Source organism: Condylura cristata, unplaced genomic scaffold (genome assembly GCF_000260355.1).
Source record: "Condylura cristata isolate star-nosed mole 26May11 unplaced genomic scaffold, ConCri1.0 scaffold00012, whole genome shotgun sequence".
In the NCBI taxonomy this organism is placed as follows: domain Eukaryota; kingdom Metazoa; phylum Chordata; class Mammalia; order Eulipotyphla; family Talpidae; genus Condylura; species Condylura cristata.
The window spans coordinates 4,521,960-4,542,994 of NW_004567113.1; the positions used below are offsets into that span (position 1 = coordinate 4,521,960).

The 21,035-nt window shown below is 32.0% G+C and overlaps 1 protein-coding gene across 2 annotated transcripts in view; it reads right to left on the reverse strand.

Annotated features, from left to right (window-relative positions):
- GRID2 (glutamate receptor, ionotropic, delta 2) overlaps positions 1-21,035 on the reverse strand; it is a 1,454,036-nt gene that overhangs the window by 262,537 nt on the left and 1,170,464 nt on the right. The window lies entirely within an intron of this gene.

The following is a 21,035-nucleotide window of genomic DNA, read 5'->3' on the forward strand; positions in this document are numbered from 1 at the left end:
TGTTGTACTTCTAATCACCTAGCCACTCTTTTGCAAACTTGAAGAATCCTCCTCTCCATCTTCTCAACATTATAGTGCTTTTGGACTCAATATTTAGACTGCTGTCATTCTCTGCCAATGTACCCATTCTGGGTAATCTCAAGTTACTTAACTTTGAATATCACTTACAGTATACTTTGATGAATCACAGATGTATATTTCAAGGTTTAATTTCCCTTAACACATGATTTTTACTTATAATTTATGTATCAAACTTAACCATACTTTAACTTCCATATTAATATCCCAGTCACACTATTCACTCAATTTCTCAGGCTAAATAGTAATTACTCCACATTCCATTTCCCAAGCCCTATCACATTTTACCTACAGATTTCATACCAAGGTATAAGAAAATGAGTTAATCTGGCTTTTTTTTTTTTTTTTTTTGTCTTCCAAATAACAGACAGCCCATCACATTTAAATGTTATATTTTCCGGCTTCTGGACATCCAGCAAGCAACTGATGGGCCTTGTTTCACAGCAATGTAGCAGCTATGTAGCCCTGTGCTAGCTGTTTTAGGGGGCTAAATGGCTCAGTAGTGCTCCACATTTCAGTCTCTCTGTGCCTTCCTGCCTGTGGATACAGTCTCCTGCTTCAGCATCAAAGCATGACAGACACCTCTAAGATTCCAAAATTCTTATTCTGTTTGCCTGCATTGATGAAGAATCTGTCTGGCCTGCATGGTTGCACAACATCAGGTCTAGCTCATCTCATTATTTGCACTGCTGCTGCATCTTCTTAGATTAGACTTTCTGAACTACTTAAAAGTTTTACTTAGGCCCCTCCCTGGTGGTGCAGAGGGTTGGAGTACTGCACCGTGAAGTTAAGCCAGGCCCTGGCCATTTCTGTGAGTTTAATCCCCACCCCAGAGGTTATCTGCCTGGCACAGAAGACCTCTCCTGACTCCCCTGCTGCTCCCTTCATCAGTGTACTTTGTCGATCTACTTGTTCTGCTCCCCACTCTGCTGGTGAATCCTCTTGCTGCCCCTGCACCTTAGGCTGTACCTCATTTCTGTATGCATAAATAAATAAATCTTTAAAAATATATATATCTTTAGAAAAAAATTGTTTATTTACATTCTAAACACTATTACTCCTAAGTCTATCATCCTGGTGCTCTTTAGAAATTACAGTGATATTTCCATACTCCCCTGCCTAAAACTTTCACTGAACTCTCACTGCTGTCAGGAAAAAAAAAAATCGAAATTCTCTACTGATGTCTACCAAGGTCTATAACAACCAAATGACCACAGGTCAATTTCCAGATCTTATCACTTTCTACTCTCTCAAAAGCCTTGTGAAATGCTATATGAGATATTTTAGTTTCTGTTCAAGGTCCTTTGCACTTTAAATGTTTTATGCCTGGAATTCTCTTCATTGTAATCTGTAAATTACATTTCCATTAGATATATTAAAGAGTTTGTTCAAAGGATAATTAATTTTTTTATATTGTCACTCTATCTAAAGAAAGTCTATAAAAACTCATACTCCCAAACTTTAAAAGATCAGAATTTATCATGTTTTATATAATTTTATTTCCCTTAGAGTGTATTTTTTATTTATAGTAACATTTTTTGTCCCATATTGGGACAAGATATTGTTCCAACAATTAATTCTTTGGGTATTTTTTTTTTTCTAAATTTTCAGTGAAGTGCAAATATAGTTAATTTTTTTTTCTTTCTGTAATATGCTCAGAAGCTGCTAATCTCAACAAAAAGGAAATATTCACTCAACTTTTAAAAATCAAGTTTTAAATCTACATGAGATATTTGGAAGAAAAATAACTATTTGAAAAAGTGATGAAACAAGACCAAGATAGTAGCTAAAAATTGTAAAGTAATACCTACGAAATAATAGAACACTATATTTATGAGTGAAGAGAACTATTAACATTGATTAGAATCATCATCATTCATATGAAAGGCTGTTTGTTATACTTTCTTCATCTACAGCATACAATTTGCAACTTAGCCAATTCACACATTCTTGCAGAAACCAAATCAACTGATATTATATTTATTGCTGTACTTAGAAATCAAATGGTAATAGTAATGGGATTCTTGACTTTCAATTTTAGTAACTTAGATAATCCTCCCGCTGAGAACAATTTAAAAAATGTATAATGTATTTGAAAACTAAAGATGTATGATCCAGGGGACAATAACCCAGGAAAGTGATGTGGCATTTAGCACTGCCTTTTCCTCAGGGTACGTAAGTGTATGCGTGCACGCGTGCGCGCGCACACACACACACCAATTTAAGAAGAGCAAGCTAAGAGATTGAGAAACTAAGCACTGTTTTTCAAAGACTTATGTTTAATTGGTTATGAAGATTGAGGCCTAAGTCTATTTTAGATTCAAACATTTAAAGATTATTACCTTTGTTATGTTTTGTAGATTAATTTTGCACACATTAACATATTATAATTTTCTTCATTTAACATTCTTGAATTTTTTGGCTAGAATTTACCCTGTCTTGAAAAGAGATTGCAGTAAAATGTGTTCATTGACAAAAAAAAAAAAAAAAGCAAGCAAATTGAATATAACCAAAAATAAATGAGTATCTTGATTTTATTGTATAAATGGCTGCAGCCTGAGGAAGTCAGGGACAAGGAAGAAAGGAATAACAGGTAAGGGAGGGACACAGAGTCCCTGGTTGTAGACTATGGGTTCTTTGGGTATGGGCATAATGCCTGAAGGGAGAGTCTTACATGTCTATAATGTGAACAATGATGTAAACAGTATTAACAGTTTTAGGGATTTGCCTTAACAGCAAGGAAAACAAAAGAGTACATAAATATCTAGGAGTACATCAGAATAAAAAGCCTATAAAATATTATAACAAATTAAAATGAACTAAAAATAAACTATGAAATAGAGGTGAGACCCTGGGCCTCTCTTGGGGAAGATGTTAGAGAATACAGAGTCCAGAAATACACACGTATATGGACAATTAATCAAAGACAATGAGGTAAAAAAAAAACAACACTGGAACAAGGAACACCTATTCAATGAGTGGTGTTGGGAAATCTGGATAGGTACATGCAAAATAATGAGATGGCCATGACCTCACACTATAAGCAGCTCAAAATGGATCAAAGACTTAGATGCAAAACTGAAAGCATAAGCAGTACATTTCATGACAAAGGTTTAGCAACATTTTTAGGGATTTGCCTCAACAGCAAGGAAAACAAAAGAGAACATAAACATCTGGGAGAACATCAGAATAAAAAAACCCTCTACCGTGAAACTATAACAAAAACAAAAATAGAAGAAAATATTTGTATAACACACATTGGAGAAAGAACTGCTATCAAAGATCTACAAATTACGGATAATACTCTATAAAAACAAAATTAATAACCTAATCAAAAATGGGCAAAATAACTAAACAGAAGAAGATATTCACTTGGGCACAAGAAAATTAGTTGACAATTGTATTGGATAAATGCAAATTAAGAACATATTGAGATGTAATCTCATACCTGTGAGAATGACCCAAATGGAAAAACCCAGAAGTGTGGTGATTATGTGGAGAAAAATGGGATTCCCCCTCCCTATCTACACATGCACACACTGTTGGTGGGAAATCAAATTGGTCCAGCTTTTATGAAAAGCAGTACCGAGGTGTCTCAAATATTAAAATTGGATCTACCATAGGACCCAGTAGTTTCATTCTTATGAATTTAGGCAAAATTTAATAACATTTATTTGAAAGAAAGTTTGCATACCCTTGCTTATTGCAATGCTATTTATTATAGCTAAATTACAGACTTATGGTAAGAACCTAAGAGCTCCCAAAATAAATGAGTGAATTAAGAAGATGTGGTACATAAACACAATGGAATACTACTTGGCAATCAAAAAAAAGATAAACTCATGCCATTTGTGGCAACATGGTTGGAGCTTGAAAGAATAATGTAAATGAAACAAATCAAAAGGAGAAAAATTACAACCAGGTAGTGTCACTAATTTATGTAATATCATGTACTGGATTAATAGTCAGTTAAAGGCACGTTCATATACTAATTCTTGATATCTCACTATAGAACTGGTAAGGAGAACTAAGAGGAAAGATCTATGATGGTGGAATATGGTTGATGGTTGGTGGGTGTCCTCTGGTGTTAACTGATGGAAGGCATTTCACTAGTACTTCAGCTAAGAAATTAAATAAATAAATAAACAAATAAATATTCTTAGACACTAAAATGTCAATCACTAAAACTCACTGTTTTAGCATTATTAAGGGAGAAAGTTATATATTAATCTTGGTAAATACAGATTAATATATGGACATCTAATTAAAAAAATAACTCTTAGAAATAAAGAGGTAAAATTGAAACAAAATAAACTTCCCTTTTTTTCACAAAGAATACCTTCAGAAAGTTTACAGCAAACATTATATTTATTCATAAAATAGGTGTTTTAAAAGAATACCTTAATGGCAACAAGTTGTTGACAGTTATATTGAACATTAACTTGTAGGTGGGAAACAGAGTAGCAGAATAAAGCGGACAAAATAAATGAAAAACAGTGAAAATTGAATATAATGAGATAAAACTTATGAATTGGAGATAGTATGATATGTTTGAAGACTTTTCAGGATAATATAAAAATAATAACTAGGTTAGCTAGGTTTGCCTTGGCATGGAATTAATATTAAAACATCAATTACATATGTATATATCAATAAACACTTAAAGCATGAAATTAATGTGATTTTCAATCATTCTAGAAATATCAAATATCTAGGAATAAAGATGTGAGGAACCTCTACATGAAAAACTTTAAAAATTTTGTGTGATATAAAAAAAAGTTGGGATAAATGGACAGATATATCGTGTTTATTGTCTAGAGGACTGATATTGTAAACACAAGTCTTTTTCAACTTAGTCTACAGATCCCACTAATTATCAATATCATAGGCTCTTTGTGTATATTAGAAACTGAATGTAAAATTTATCTAAAATTGCCAAAAGACAAAAATAACTAGGGCAATCTTCAAGAATACAGATAAGACTAGTTTTAGGTGATTCTAGTTTCTGTAATAGTTAAGATAATGGCCCTCAATGGTGGCGCAACGGGTTAGGACATAGCACCGCAAGCTAGTTACAGCTGCTTCAGTGCGAACTCGATCCCCTGCCAGGGAGGTGATCCACATGGCTTGGCAGACCTCTCCTGACCCGCCCACTGCTCCCCTCAGCAGTGTACTTCGCCAATCTGCCTGTTCTGTTCCCCACTCTGTCTTTGGTAAAGCCTCTCACCACTCCTGCATATCTGGCTTGTACCCCAGTTCTGTATGAATGAATAAATAAATCTTTAAAAAAATTAGTTAAGATAGTATTGTATCTGTAAAAGTATACACCAAATTTTGAAAATTATCTATATGTATGCAGTACTTGATTTATGGACTTTCTATACATAGGGAAATTTTTCTTAAAAGTGTTAAATTGGATATACACACTAAAATGAAACTGCCATATGCACAAAAATCAGCACCTTATAGATACAACAATAAAAAAATAAAGCAACCCAAAATACTATAAAATATTACAATCAAATATTTGGGTTATAAAATATTTATATGTTCATAATTTAAAAAACACATTTTTTAATAGATTCAAGCAGTTAAAGGAGACAATTCCTCATCTTTCTGGGTGTGAGGGTATTTTGATGTCTATGACCTTGTTAAAGTTGAAATCTGATGTTACGCTACAGAAGAATGTAGGATTTATATTTTCCAAAGTAATTCTTCTGTTGTTGGATATCTTCTTGACAAAGATTTGCATTTGATATGACTAGTTTACCACATCAAAAAACACAAATATCAACCTTGCTACTGTATATATTATATTGCCTATAAAAGTTATTGAAGAAATAACAGAATGTTTTGTCCTCTGGTAAGATTGTGAAACTTGATCATTTTCCTTAATGTAGGCAAAAAAATATTGTTCTTATTTTGTATGAGTATATTTAAATGTTGGTGGAGAAGAATATAGAAAGGTAATTAATGATTTAAAATTATTCAATTAAATTATTTGGTAAATCAGTTCCTTGTAGATCTAAATAACTCATAAAATGTTTAAGGTATCAATCATTTTTATTATATGTTAATCTATTACTGAAAGCTTATTCATAAGCAGTCACATTTAGAGACTGACTGGAACCAGAATTATAAATGATTTAATATATTCTTGTGGAGGGTGTGGGGAGTAACATGGAGGGATATTTTAGATACATGTGTGGTTTTCTGTTTACCTTGTGTAAGTAGATCCACTTGTTAAACTTGTAAAACAAGTTGGAAAAGTTGTATATGCTTGATACAACAGGACACTTTAGGTGGTAAAGAGGGTAGCAGAAAGTCATATTGTGTTAAAGTGAGAAGTTGAACATTTACACTATCTTTCCTGTTTTCTTATTATGGTAAAAGACAAGGTATTCTTTTGTAGATAAGAGGATAATGGATGTATCTATTTTTGTATCTATTTTTATAAAAAGCAGGCAAATTTCAAGCTCCTTTTGTCAGGCAACAAAAGCTAACTAGGATATAATAATATTTTTCATTTATATTGTAATTATGTTATAGTTAATATCTAATTGATGCAAATAACAGTTTTTATCAAACCTGGTCATTTTTTTAAGATTATTGATGCATACAAGAACTGGGGTATAGGCCAGAGGTGCAGGGGGTGAAAGACAGAGTGGGGAGCAGAACAGGCAGATCCACTCACATAAACTGCTGAGAGGGCAATGGGCATAACAGGAGAGGTCTGCCACCCCATATGGGTCAGCTCCCTGGCCAGGGATTGAACTTGCACTACAGTGACTGTGGATAGCTGCATAGTGCTGTGCTTTAACCTTATGCACCACCAGGGAGGACCCATGGAATAATATTTATTAGGAATAGCAGCCATGGAATTTCAAATTCAAACATTCCATATTCTCCTGCTATCTTCTATCTTTTTGCATTTCCTCCTTACATGGTTTCACGATCTAAGAACTATTGACCCTGCTACCCTGTTCCTACTTTCTCTACCCCGTAGACCCATTTTCCCCTTACCCAAACTAATTGTAGAAATTTGTTCAATTCATTGCATTTATCCTCAACTCTCTTGAAATTTTCAGAGTCTCAGAGTCAAATCTCCTCTCTGTATGTGAACTGTAGAGTTGAATAGAACTGTGAAATAAAACTGTGTAGTACATTTTAAATGCAGGGACATAGACTTCAAATGAGCCTTTGTGTAGACATTCAGCCATTCTATACTTCCTTGAAATTCTCTCTCCTACTATCCCAGACACAAGATACATTTGTTTTTCATTATTCCAAAATTTCTTCATCCCGACCATCCTTGTGCACAACATATGACCCAGAAAGTAGAATAAAAAATAATTGGATCCTGGGATTATGTCACTAGAATTACAATCTCTGACAATATACAAAATTATATTTCCACCATGGTTATTCATATTACCATGTGTGTTTGCATAGTATGCAAAATAAAAACAGTAGTTCAGGTTTGGTAGTACTGATTTCAAAATAAAAGCAGTATTATAGGTTTATCAGTGTCCTAGGAGAGATGTTTAACAGAGATAAAATAGAATCACTATAATAAATCATGGCTGTTTATAAATTATAACTGGAGTTTATTGACTTTTAGGCATTATAGGAAGAGTTTGTTATAAAATTCTTAAGTATGAACTAGATTGGCAGTTTACTAAGGTACTTCATGATTTGTATAGACAGAACAATTCTAGATCTGAGGGTAGAAACCTGGCTTCAGTGCTTATCATTTAATTCCTAGAACTATTAGATTTTTGATACATGATATTTTGCAAGTTTCTTAAGAAACTTTTGGAACAAAGAGTCCACACTTAATTTAATTTCATGTTAATTATATCTTTGCTGGTAGAATAATATTCACAGTCAGATATATCATAACACACTTATGTATCTTGTTATTTGAAATTTGGAGATTTTATGCTAAGATATCACATTGCTATAAACATATATTATGATAGATTAATAAGGAGAAGTTATTTGGTATAACAACTAAATAAAATATTTTAATGTCTTACATGGCCGATATAATTCTAACTTAGTTTAACCAGTAAGTGGTTCTTTGGGGAAAAAAAAGAGACATTTAGCTATGTTCACACACACACACACAAAGGGGAAAAACTCAAACAGATATGATTTTATATGAAAAAGGAGATATTCCCATAGATATTTCTGAAATTTAAAGGATGTAAGAAATTACTAGAAACATGTGTACACAAGTACATTAATAACCTGAAAAAGATATACAAATTCTTAGAAATATGCTAACATCCAAAGCCATGTCAGGGAGAAACAGAAAACCTCAACAAACTAATTACAGGGAGGTAATTGAAATTGTAATTAAAAGTCTCCCCTCCCAAAAAGCCTAGGAACAGATGGTTTCATTATTGAGTTGAAAACCTTCCACTATGAATAATACCTATAGTTTTTTTTATTTATTCCAGATATTAAGAAATAAGGTATGCTTTTAAGCACACTTTATGATGCCAACATTAGCCTTATAATATATCCAGACAAAGTTTATACCCAGACAAAGTTTCACAATAAAAGAAGGCTACAGATCAATTTCCTGATGAATATAGATAGAAAAAACTTGGATAGATGTTTTATTTTGAAAACAGAATTAAATAATGCATTAAAACAAATATACACCACGAGAAAGTAGGATTTATTTGAAAATCAATCAACATAATTCATTACCCTACAAAATGAAAGTTATAAAAGCTAATATAAAGTTAATTATAAAAGTTATATAATCCTATCAATAGATATGGAGAAAGCATTTGATAAATATTAATATTTACTTACGATAAAAACCCTCTGAAAATGGGTATTGATGGACCATACCTCAACATAAAAGGCCATATATAATAAACCCACAGATAACATCATTTTCAATGGTGATAAATTGAAATCTATTCTACTAAGATCTTCTGGCAAAAGACAAAGATGTTCACTTTCACTACTACTATTCAATACTACCATAGTATTGGAAGTCCTAAACACAACAGAGTCAAGAGAAAGAAATGCAAGGGCCTAAATTGGGAAGAAGTAAAACTATCATTATTTGAAGGTGACTTGATAATATTTAAAAAACCCTAAAAAATCTTCTAAAAATTCTAGTTGAAACAAATCAGTTCAACCAAATAGAATATTACAAAATCAATTTATGAAAATCAGTTGTGTATCTATTTGCAAACAAGCTAGGAGACAAAGGAACCAAGGAACTAATATTGTTTTCAGTTATGTCTAAAGGAATTAAATACCAAGAAATAAACTTAGCAAAGGGGGTGTAAGACCTATACAAAGAAAACTATAAGATATTGTTAAAAGAAATGGAGTAATACACAAGGAAATGGAAAATTATTCCCTGATTTTCAGTTGGAAAACTAACATTTTTAAAATGGCCATAATCCTGAAAACAATATACATATTCATAAAGTCCCTATCAAAGTTTTAATGGCATTCTTCAAAGAAATAGAATAAACATGACTAAAATTCATGTGCAGCCACTAAAAAGCCAAATAGACAAAATATACTGGCATATAAAAGAGAGATGGTGGCACCAAAATCCAGACTTCTAAATATATTATTCTAAATAATCAACAAAATGGTATGATACTGAAACAAAGAGAGACATACAGATCAATGGAATAGAAATGACAGCTTCAAAATAAACCCACACCTATCTGGAAAGCTAGTTTACAGTAAAGGAGGCAAGAGCATAATAGAAATAAAAGTCCCTTCAATAAATAGTGCTGTGAACCTTTTGGCCACTTGCAAAATAAATAAATTTCACCACTAACTCACACCATACACAAAGTTTAAATCCTAGTGGATTTAATTTACTTTAATTTGGATTTAATTTAAGTTGGACATAAAAGCTAGCACCATAAAATACATGGAAGAAGACAATGGTGAAATAACATATTTACTGGCTCTAGTTTCACCAATATTGGGTTCATCTCCAACAAAGAGAAACAAAAGGTAACATAAAGGGACTACATCAAAATGAAGTTTTGTACAGTGAAAAAAATTATCACTAAAACAAAAAGGACATACTACTGAATGAGAGAACATATTTGCAAATATTAATTCTCAGATAGTGTTGATACCCTATATCTACAAAGAACTCATAAATAAACACCTAAACCAATAAATCCCAATCAGAAAATGGGCAGGATAGCTAAGTAGGCCCATCTCTATTGAAGACACACTGATGGCCAACAAGTATATGAAAAAAATGACTTATCATCAGGGAAAGGCAAATGAAAATCACAGTGAGGTAACATTTCACACCTGCAGGAATAGGTTATATCAAAAAGATCAGACACAAAACAATCAGAAACAAGATGGAGTAAAAGGAGTCTCTGTACTCTGTTAGTGCTAATATAGGGTAGTTATGCCCTATGGAAAACCATATTGATATAGTTATAAAAATAGTAAAATTTATCTATCATATAGCCAGTGATTGTACTCCTAGGTAACTACTTGAAGACTGCAGACAAACAAAAATTAAAAGTCTAATTTTAAAAGGCATGAACATTTTGGGAAATCACAACAATATCTGCTACAGTCAAGGTATGGCAAAAACCGAAGCCATCTGAGTAGATTAAGAAGATGTGGTATATAGACACAATTGATACTACTCAGCTATTAAAAACAAATAATTGATCATTAGCCATTTGTGGATAGGACTGGAGGGTATTATGCTAACAAAATAGATAGGAAGAAAAAGACAACTATCAGATGGTCTCATTTATATGTGGACTATGAAGAAATAAAATAAATAGTTAAAACCATACTAATGAGAAACCCTAGTCTGTGGAATTTGGACTTCCTGAGGACAGGAAATAGTGGGGGGGGGGGAAGCAAAGTGAAAAGGGGACACTATGTGCTTTGGCAAAGTCCTATTGGTTCCTTGCTGATAGGTTTGGTGTAGTAACGTACACATGAAGTGTGTGATCTTGTACCTTTCAACCATCTGCAGTGTTGCTAGCCAATGTTACCTTATTAAAAAGCAAAAATGTACAAAAATGAAGAGTAATGTAAAAAATCTAAAATTTTAAAACTAGAATGCATAAAAGTGAAAAACAGTGACTTGTTCTAAGGAACAATAAAAATACTTTTTAGTATGGCTTCTAATATTATTGAGCAAATAGTGATAGGTAATGTTGTTTCTCCATCATTAACACGTTACTTTCTGAAGTGTTGACATTCCAGTTGGCTTGTCCATCTTCCAATAGAAGATGATAACTTTAAGGTTCTTTAAAATTTCTGTTTTAACAGAAGTACTTAATTTTATTTTGCTGAATTCAGTTCCATGGACTATTTCCAATGAAAAGACTATAAAACTACTATATTAGAAATTAGTTATAATCAAATTGAATCCTGGTGGTTATGCCACTAAAACCTGGCATTGTAATTCAAACTTTAAGTGTCAATTGTTGTGACTCATATTAGAACTAAACTGAATTTCATTATACCCAAAAGTATAAAATATAAATGTAAAAATATAATGTATAACAATGTATAAAAGTATAACACTTGTCAGTTTCTTATTTTTAGAATGTTTTCATTTATTCTGGTAAAATTTATATCAAAGTTTCCCATTGCTAATGAGAAAGGTAATAAAAGATAATCAATTGAGAGTCAGTTTTCCTAAATGACATCACATGAAGCATTTGGATTTTAGTGTTTCAATAAAAGGGGTATATCAAGTTTTCCCTTTATAGTTTTGTACAGATATACATCATCGAAGTTGAAATAAAGTGCTTCCTGAAATAAAAGCTGCATTAGCTGTAACATGAAGAATACAAATAAGAGATGTATACAAACTATTTTATATAATGTCTTGCCTCAAACTGGTTTACTTTAATAATTCCAAAATAGTGGGTGTTCTGATATTTAGAAATGCTTGTAAACCCTTTCTCTAAGTGTTATTTCATACAGGTTTGGTTTTTTCTTCCTGAATTAATTGCTTTGTATTCAATTTTATTGGAAACAATGGTCATAGAAATGCATTGCAACTACTAAAATTGTATTATATATTAAATTTCTTGGGTCAAATAAATTTTTTATGATGCTAATTACCAAAGTACTTTTTTTCTTTTATGGGATTCATTAAAACATTTTGAATAGTCAAATGTATTATTTTAGATATTCTGTGTTGGCACTGATATTAGAGACCCTTTTCTATTTTTAACATTTATTTTTTATAAAGAGGCTTCTAAATATTTTAACTTGATCAGATTCATTGGAAGACTTGGTAATATAGATAACTGTTACTGAAATTTTTCCATTAATCCACAGATATGAATCTTACACAATTAATTGTTAGTAAAAGCAGCGTTAGCAGAAACACAATGAATTAGTTGGTACACTTTACATTTTCTACCATTTTAATATACAACAAAAACATTGTATTTGTTTCTCTCCTTTTCTGTTTTCTTTCCCAGTATAAATCAGAAGGAACTTTGTGTATTTTAGCACTAACACTAAGAATGCATCTCCAGAACACTGGTATCACAACTATCAATAACTAAGAGGAATACCATAAACTCACATTGACTTTCAGAACATTTTTCAGAACTTGCATGGTTTACATAGTTAATTAATATTTGCTACTATCACACTACTTTAATTCTGAGGGTTCCTATCTCTGTATTCATGTTCTTACTGTCGTTATCCTCCTTACTATTTTAGAGATCTTGTTAAAAAAAGTAAAAAAAAAATAGCAGGAACCTCATAACTTCATTCTTTCTTTCTTGGTTTGTCTTTCTATATACCCGTAAATGTATTGCTCTATGAGTCAAGAGTGTATATCCTAGATTTTGGTACAAAAAGAGTTATGGTGTGCCTCTGTGGTGGTGCAAGGAGTTAAGTCTCATCACTATGAAGCTATCCACAACCATTGCACCAGGAGTTCAATCCCCAACCAGGGAGGGGCAGACACATGGCACAGCAAACCTCTCCTGTCTCGCCTGCTGCTCCTCAGTTGTGTATTTCCAGTGGATTCACCTGTTCTACTCTCTACTCTGTCTCTGCTGAATCCTCTTACCCCACAACTCTTTTCTGCATAAATGAATAAATCTTAAAAAAAAAGTTATGAGTATAGTATACAGAAATTCTCTGAGACTATAAAATTGAAAAAAAGTATGATTTTAATAATTTAAAGAGAAAATATAAATCAAAACAAACCCATCAACATCCTCCAAAAGTTTTAGTTACATTGTTTAGAATTTACCTTCAATTTCAAAAGCTGATTATATGTCATCAATTGTTTTTCTCACCTCTGCCATATTAGCTTTCTTGGATTTCAGATTAGTTTTAATTATTACAAGATTTGATCGATACATTAAGTATTTTATTTCTATTTTTAATATATCCACATATTGCATGTGTATTGTTCACAGAAATCCTATTAAAGAAAAACCAAATGTACATCATTTGCCTCTCAATGCCTATCACTAGGGGATATACTCAGTATATTGCTGAACAAAGAATATATGTAGTCATTCTTAATATTTATCCAGATAGCACATAGGAGGCCTTGAACACTGCACTTTTGTCTGTACTATTTTTCTTGCTATCTACTGATTTCAACACATTGTTGGCAATGAAGTGAGGGCTGCGGAATGTGCCCAAAGATAAAATGTCTAAATGACTACTAGTTTGTCAAATTGCATGAAGCAAGACTGAAGTTGAGTTAGATTTGCCACTCTCCAGTGATGCATTAGCTTTTAATGTCTTAAAATAATTATAGCAAGGCCTAATACAGTATATAAAGCCACTACATAAATTGTCGTGCCATTATCAACCCCATTTTTCAGGGTTTCAATCAATCAGTAGATCTGAAGAAAATTGCACCTGTTTTTATAATCCCAGAAGCATAAAATTTCAAATGATAGGCAGCATTATCAACAGAAATCAAAAGTGAAATGGATCTCAAAGTGAACTTTTTAATCACCTCTGGAATTTGAGACTCATTCCTAAACCAAGCCTCATGCATCAGTGCATCCTGATTTCCACAAGGTCAGAGAATGCCAATACATATCCAATCAAGAGAGTCAGGAGTAAGAATGCAAGGAGTAATGGCATTTAAAGCTCCAAAATGCCATTCAAATCCAGTGACCTGCTAACCACCTTTGCAGATTAATTTTAAATTATAAGTCATTTATTTAACATAAATTAAAACATAGTTTTATAAAGGGAATGATTTAACAGTACAAATTTAGTCATTTCAAGTGCACTACCAGCCTTTGTAATCTTGAAGTCCCTCTTCTTCCTGTTTTTCACACATCTTGTGCTTATGTTCTTAGTAGGAATTTTCAAAGAACAGAAGAAAAAAAATTGTTTTTTTCAACATCTTTTCAGTTTCTACTTCTGAATAATAGCTTGAAAAATGACTAAATGAATGAGATTTTGGTGTATTGATAGTACAAAAAATATTAGAATAAAATACAGATATTTTATTAAATATGTAGGACTTACATATTTTCTGATTTCAGTAATACATACCTATGTATAGTTAAAGAGACAATTCATTGCATCAGTAGCTATTTCCACAATATAGCTGACTGAGAAGCAAATGAATATGAACCACAACTTATGGATTTCTCTGTTTTTATTTTTTTAAATATAAATACCTAAAGTAAAATGCATTTTAAAATTCCACATGAAACTTAATACTTAAGGAATATTCCCTCCTCCTTCTTCTCCATCTTTTTAAATGTGCTATTTGCATGTGGCTTTTTGAAGTACACAAGAAATTCTAAAGTTTTCAAATTGGGGTCTCTGTAGTAAGAGTCAGACTTAGGTTGAATTGAAAAGCAGTGGGAAAATTCAGAAATAGGATCTTATTGTTGAGCCTAGTGGTTAAGTAAACCCTGGATGTAACAAAGAACAGGGAAGTAGGGTGAGGGAGAAAAAGGATCCACATAAAATAAAACAAATAAAAAAATCCTCTCCAGAAAAAAAAAAAAAAAAAAAAACAAGGAGCAAAGGCCAGAAAAAGTAACAAAAGCCATCGTTGGTTATGTATTTACTGATATACTAGGAATTGTGCTGTTTTGTAAGCTTTTTCTTTTTAACATTTTTAAAAAGATTTATTTTTATTTATTTATGCATACAAGAACTGAGATGTAGTCCAGAGGTACAGAACATGAGAGGATTCCCCAGAGAAAGTGTAGGAGTAAAGCAGGTGGATTTACTGAAATGCACTGAGCAGATGAGATAGGAGAGGTCTGTATCATGTGGGTCACTCCCTGGCTTGGGATAAAACTTGTGTTACAGTGTCTAAATATAGCTTGATAGTACTGAGACTCTCCCCATACCACCAGGGAAGTCCCGTAAGTGTGTTCTTACTTAATTTTCACAGCAACCTTATGGAATGATTTTCTTAAAAAGATTGTCTTTCCTCAACCAAAGTCAAGATCATAGAGAACTAGGGTCAAGTGAATATTGTTTACAGATTATCACTGGCAAATGAGAAAAGTAGGCAAGTAGTGACATATTATAGAAAATCTAGGAAGCCTGTGGTGTCTTCTCCAAGCACATTTCTTCTACCACAGTTTTGGATTTATTACTACTTCATTTTCTCTCTCTGCTCTAAATTATAGTAGTTTAGACTGAAGAGATTCGTGTGAACAAAATTCAAATGAAAAGAATAAGAATTTATGCATCTCTGAGAGTTAGGGAAAAAATATCCCATTTTTTTCTTAGAATTAATTTACTAAGACTAAAATACTTATACATTTAATATGTGACTTTGCATTTTGTAACATATAAAGCAGAGGAAAAAAAAAGGTGATATTCCATTACTCAGCATTCAAAAAAGATAAACTCATGCCATTTGTGGCAACATGGATGAAAGTGGAAAAGATCATGCTTAGTGAAATAAGCCAGAAAGAAAAAGAAAAATAGTGGGTTGTTTTACTCATAGCAGGAGTGTAGGGATCAGGGAAAGGAAAAAAAAAAAAAAATATATATATATATATATATAGCAATTATAATACTGTGAAAAAGAATGTCAACAACTATAAACCAGAGTCATTCTCTTGAGGAAGAGAGGGGAATAGGATCAAAACTGGGGTAGGAAGAGCACATGGGACCTATGGTGGTGGCATCTGGGTGAAGTAGTCATGGGAAGTCCATGGGGATTACAACTGAGATGAAAAATGTACAAAATGAAGAATAATATAAAACATAAGTAAAAAAAACATATAAGAAAGGTGATATTCCAGTGACAAGGGATTCTTAGGATGCACAGACAGTACAGAAAGTAAATAGGTGATCATCTTTCCTTAGCCTTGTTCACAGAAGTCAATTGTCATTCTAGGTATCTTAACTTCACTCAGGAAAACTCAACAAGTACATTCATCATTTTTTATATTTTACTGATGACTTCAATTTGACTGTCCACAGAACTTCTAGTGTATATCTTGCAAGCAAGAAATGAATGGCAGGAGATTCTTAAAGTGTTGAAAGAAAAAGATTTTCAGCCTAGAATACTTAATCCTCAAGATTATCATTCAAAACAGAATGAGCTTTAAGAAGCTTCTCTGAAAGCAAAAAATTAAAAGACCATTTCTAAAAGAAATGAAAGATATACTAAATGGGTTGTGCTAAAACAACAACAAAACAAATCTTGAAGTAACATATCTAAATTATACAACATGAAGGAGGAAGAAAGTAAAAATATGACACATTAGAATGAGTTTTATATCAGACTATTCAAAATAATCAACTGATATCCCCTTAAGAAAATGGGAATGGCAACTACACAAAACATTAAAGGAGATACCAAAAAAGAAAGACAAACTGAAACAATTAAATGACAAATGGCAACAGGCACTTATATCTCAAAAGCACCTTAAATGGCAATGACTTAAATTCAGTAATTAGAAGTTATAGAGTTGCCAAGCAGATCACAAAACAAAAACTGACCTGCTGTTTCCAAAAGACTCATCTAATCAACATAGACAAACACAGACTCAGTTATTAAAGGTTGATGGACAATTTGTAATGGTGACTTATAAATATTTTACTGATTGATTAGAAATGTATAAGCCACATACAAACTGTTTGTTAAGTTACTAGAAAATAAGCCTATACTGTTAGAGTTCCAGAGAACTATATTCTTTATAAATAGCTTTAATAAATACCTTGGTAAATAAATTTAGATATAAATGGTTTATATGTAGGTGAGTTAAAACTTTCAATGTGTAGTTTTACTTTGGAACAAAAATGGTGAGTTCCTTTTTGCTTTTCTTTTCTCTGAAGATATACATATTGGTTCTCTGGAAAGTTTTATTGCAAATAGAAAAAAACACACACATACGCATATATGTGCTTGTAGATACATCTATATATGTGTGCTTATATTTTACTACTTCCAAGCGTCACAGACTTATAAATCTTTTTTATGTACAAAAGGCAGTATATGAGATACCTGTTATTGCTTAGAATTCACACTGCTACTCAAATAACAGACATTCTGTATAAATTTTTATGTAAAGACATTATATAAAGAATTGTTATTTGTGCTTTTTGTAAGTCAGGACTTTCCCCTTCTTTTATATTGAATAACATTGTATTATAACTGAAGTCAACACAAAGCCCTTGTGTGACCTTGTACAATTTTCCTTTTATTTATTGCTTTAGTATTCTGTTCATTATAAAGGTTAATTCTAAATTAGTTTTTTAAAAGATTTATTTTATTTATGCATACAGAACTGTGGTACAGGCCAGAGGCACAGGGGTGGCAAGAGGATTCACCAGAGACAGACTGGGGTGCAGAACAGGCCGACTGATGAAGTACACTGCTGAGTGGAGCAGTGGGTGGGTCAGAAGAGGTCTGCCGCGCCAAGTGGGTAACCTCCGGGGTGGGGATTGAAATCATGCTGACGTGGCTTTAGCTTCTTAGTGCTGTGTTTCAACCTGCTGTGTCACTGGGGAGGTCCCTAATTCTAAATTATTATGGAAAGAAGTTATCAAGCAGATATTCTTCAGAAAGTACTTGGTATTGGGAGACAAATAATAAAATCTAAATAAATTATTAGATGATAGTTTTCTTTGGGACTTAATACAACTTTTCATTGACACCTTTTGTTGTTTTCCCCAAGCTAATAGCTTGGGGTAAGTAAAAACCTTGAACTATTTTGATGTTTTGTGGTTTCTCACAAATGAAAGTTAAAAAAAAAAAGTCATAACATTTAGATCAAGTTATTCTATACAAATTTTAAATTAATTTATATATCTATTTACCTTATTGCTTATTTTTTTTTAAAAAATATTTACTTCCCTCTTGTCCCACTTTGCATGTAAATTTTGATGAGGAACTTTTTTGATTTTTCTCTTTTTTTAATTTTATGTTTGATTCAATTATCATTTTGAACAAGACAGCCTTCCTTTATAGTAAGATCTGAGCTATATGTACACACACACACAAATATGCACACATACAGACCTATATATACCTATATATGCCTATATAATGATAGCTGTGCTGAGGTATGTTAAATTTTTTGAAATATCTCACTATACTACATGATAAAATTTTATGCCTTTATAAATTCCTGTCTTAACCATTTAAATTGTTAGGTTAATTTTCAGTCTTCTTTCACATGTATTCTTAACATTTAAATTATTGATAATGAATTCCAAATGTTTCTGTACAAATGGATTAATAAATGGCCTTATTAAAGTAACATTGCATTATAACATACATTTCAGGTGTTCACCCTCGAAAATCAACATATACATATGCTACATTAATTTCACTACTAAAATTCTAATTCTGTCTTTTATATACCATCTTTCCCTGTTCTCAAATTGAGCAACCTCCTTTATTTCTTCCCTTCTAGTACTAATTAACTGGTTTGAAGCTAAAGATATATTCTAGTTTTATTTTTCTCCATATACCGCAAGAGTGAAATCTTTCAATGTTTATCTTCTTAAACATTGGTTTGTTCATGTTGTTGCAAATGACAGTATCTCATCCTTTTTTTTTTTTTTAATACACTACAACTTCTTTGTAAACTTATCAATCAATGAACCCTCAGGTTGTTTCTGGTCCTTGCCTATAGTAACCAGTAGACAATAAAGATGGGGGGCCCAAACCTCTCCAAGTCCCAGCTTTCAGAATTTTGTTAAGATACAGAGAAGCTAGAAAACTAGATGACTGAATTTCTGGGTTTTATTTAACTACTTGTCATAATGGTTGTATCAATTTACAATGCTACTAAAAGTGTGTAAAGTCTCCTTATTATAAACATAATAATAGGGACTTTGGTTAAAAAATTCATATGTAATTATAGATGTTAACATATTCACACAAACTCATAGGTAACTCAGATTCTTATATAGACAGTAAATAATTCTAGAGAAGAATAATGCAATCAATATGCTTTCATGGTATATTATTAAATTAATTATAAAATTATTATCTATAACATGAAACCATCATATCAGTATATTACTACATTTTCCAAATACTGATACCCACTCAGTTACGAAGTCAAGTCACATAGATCTCTATTCAATTCTCTGTTTTCTAGTATCACATTGTTATTGTCCTTATGGTTAATGTTTTTTAGGCTAGGCCATATTGGCTGCTTGACTTTAAGTCTCATACTCTTCACACTCTCTTTTATGCTGTCTTTAAATAGCACAGATTATATAGTTATTTGAAAAATATATCTGCTATTTTTTGTTGTATATCTTCAGCAACTTCTTTCACTTTAAAAAATTTATAAGTGACATTTAATATAATAGAATTTTTTGTGTTTATGATTAAGATAAAGGCTGTCAGATCATTTGATGATAAAATTCACTCTAATCAACACAAATAAAGTATTACATTTGGAAAAAGAAATAACAAACACAAACTGAGAAATGATGAGTACTTAAGTTTGAAAAAACAGTAACATTGACAATTGTTTCAAATGTACATTTCAACATTCAAAAGTCTTTATAAGCAATCGCATGCCAACTTTAAAATTGATAATTACAAATAAACCTGGGAGGATCACTGTTAGTTTCTTCTGAGTTTTCGGACTTCTCAGACCTGCTATATGATTCCTACTACCATATTAGATTTTAGAGCTTAATCAATGATGTGAAAACAGGAACAAGAAACTAAGTTTGCAGGGTTGTTGGAAATGCTGACTTATGAGGAGCTGTTTTAACGTTGGAGGTAGTAGCATTTCCCCTCTCATGCCCTATCTATAAGAAACAGCAGTGACTTTGCTTTTCAGAGAAAGTGTCAAAATATCTCCACAAAAGCCAAATGAAGAAGAAAAAGAGTTTTAATAATTGAAGTTTCTTTTCTATGAAATTTGTTTCATTTTATTTCTTTAATGCAAGCTGTTGTAATTTAAAATTTCAGTGGGCCCTCCTTGGCATTGCAACTGGTCAGAAGACAGCACTATGAAGCTATCAAAGCCACTGCAGCATAAGTTCGATCCCGGCCACAAAGGTGTCCATATGGGTGGCAGAACTCTCTTAACCTGCCCACTGCTCCCCTCACAGTGTGTTTCAGTAGATCCGTTGTTCTGCTCCCCACTCTGTTTCTGATGAGTCCATTCACCCCCACCCCAAAACCCACCCAATGGCCCAGTTCTTGTATGCATAAATAAGTAAATAAATAAATGAATCGATCAATCAATCAATAAACAAATTCAATCTCTCTGCTTAAAAAGAGGAATCATATCTTAATCCACAAACATAAATAATACTTTAATCATATATTAATCATATAGTAAGCCACATAACCTTTTTCATTTTCAACTTCACTTAAATTCTCTAGTATCAAATATTTTACTGTATTGTTAAAATACTATAAATTAGAAAATGCATATCTAAAAACAATGCATTTGTTGGCTTGTTTTAGTATTTTTTTAAGAAAAAACTGCATCGTGTAGTGTAATAAAAAA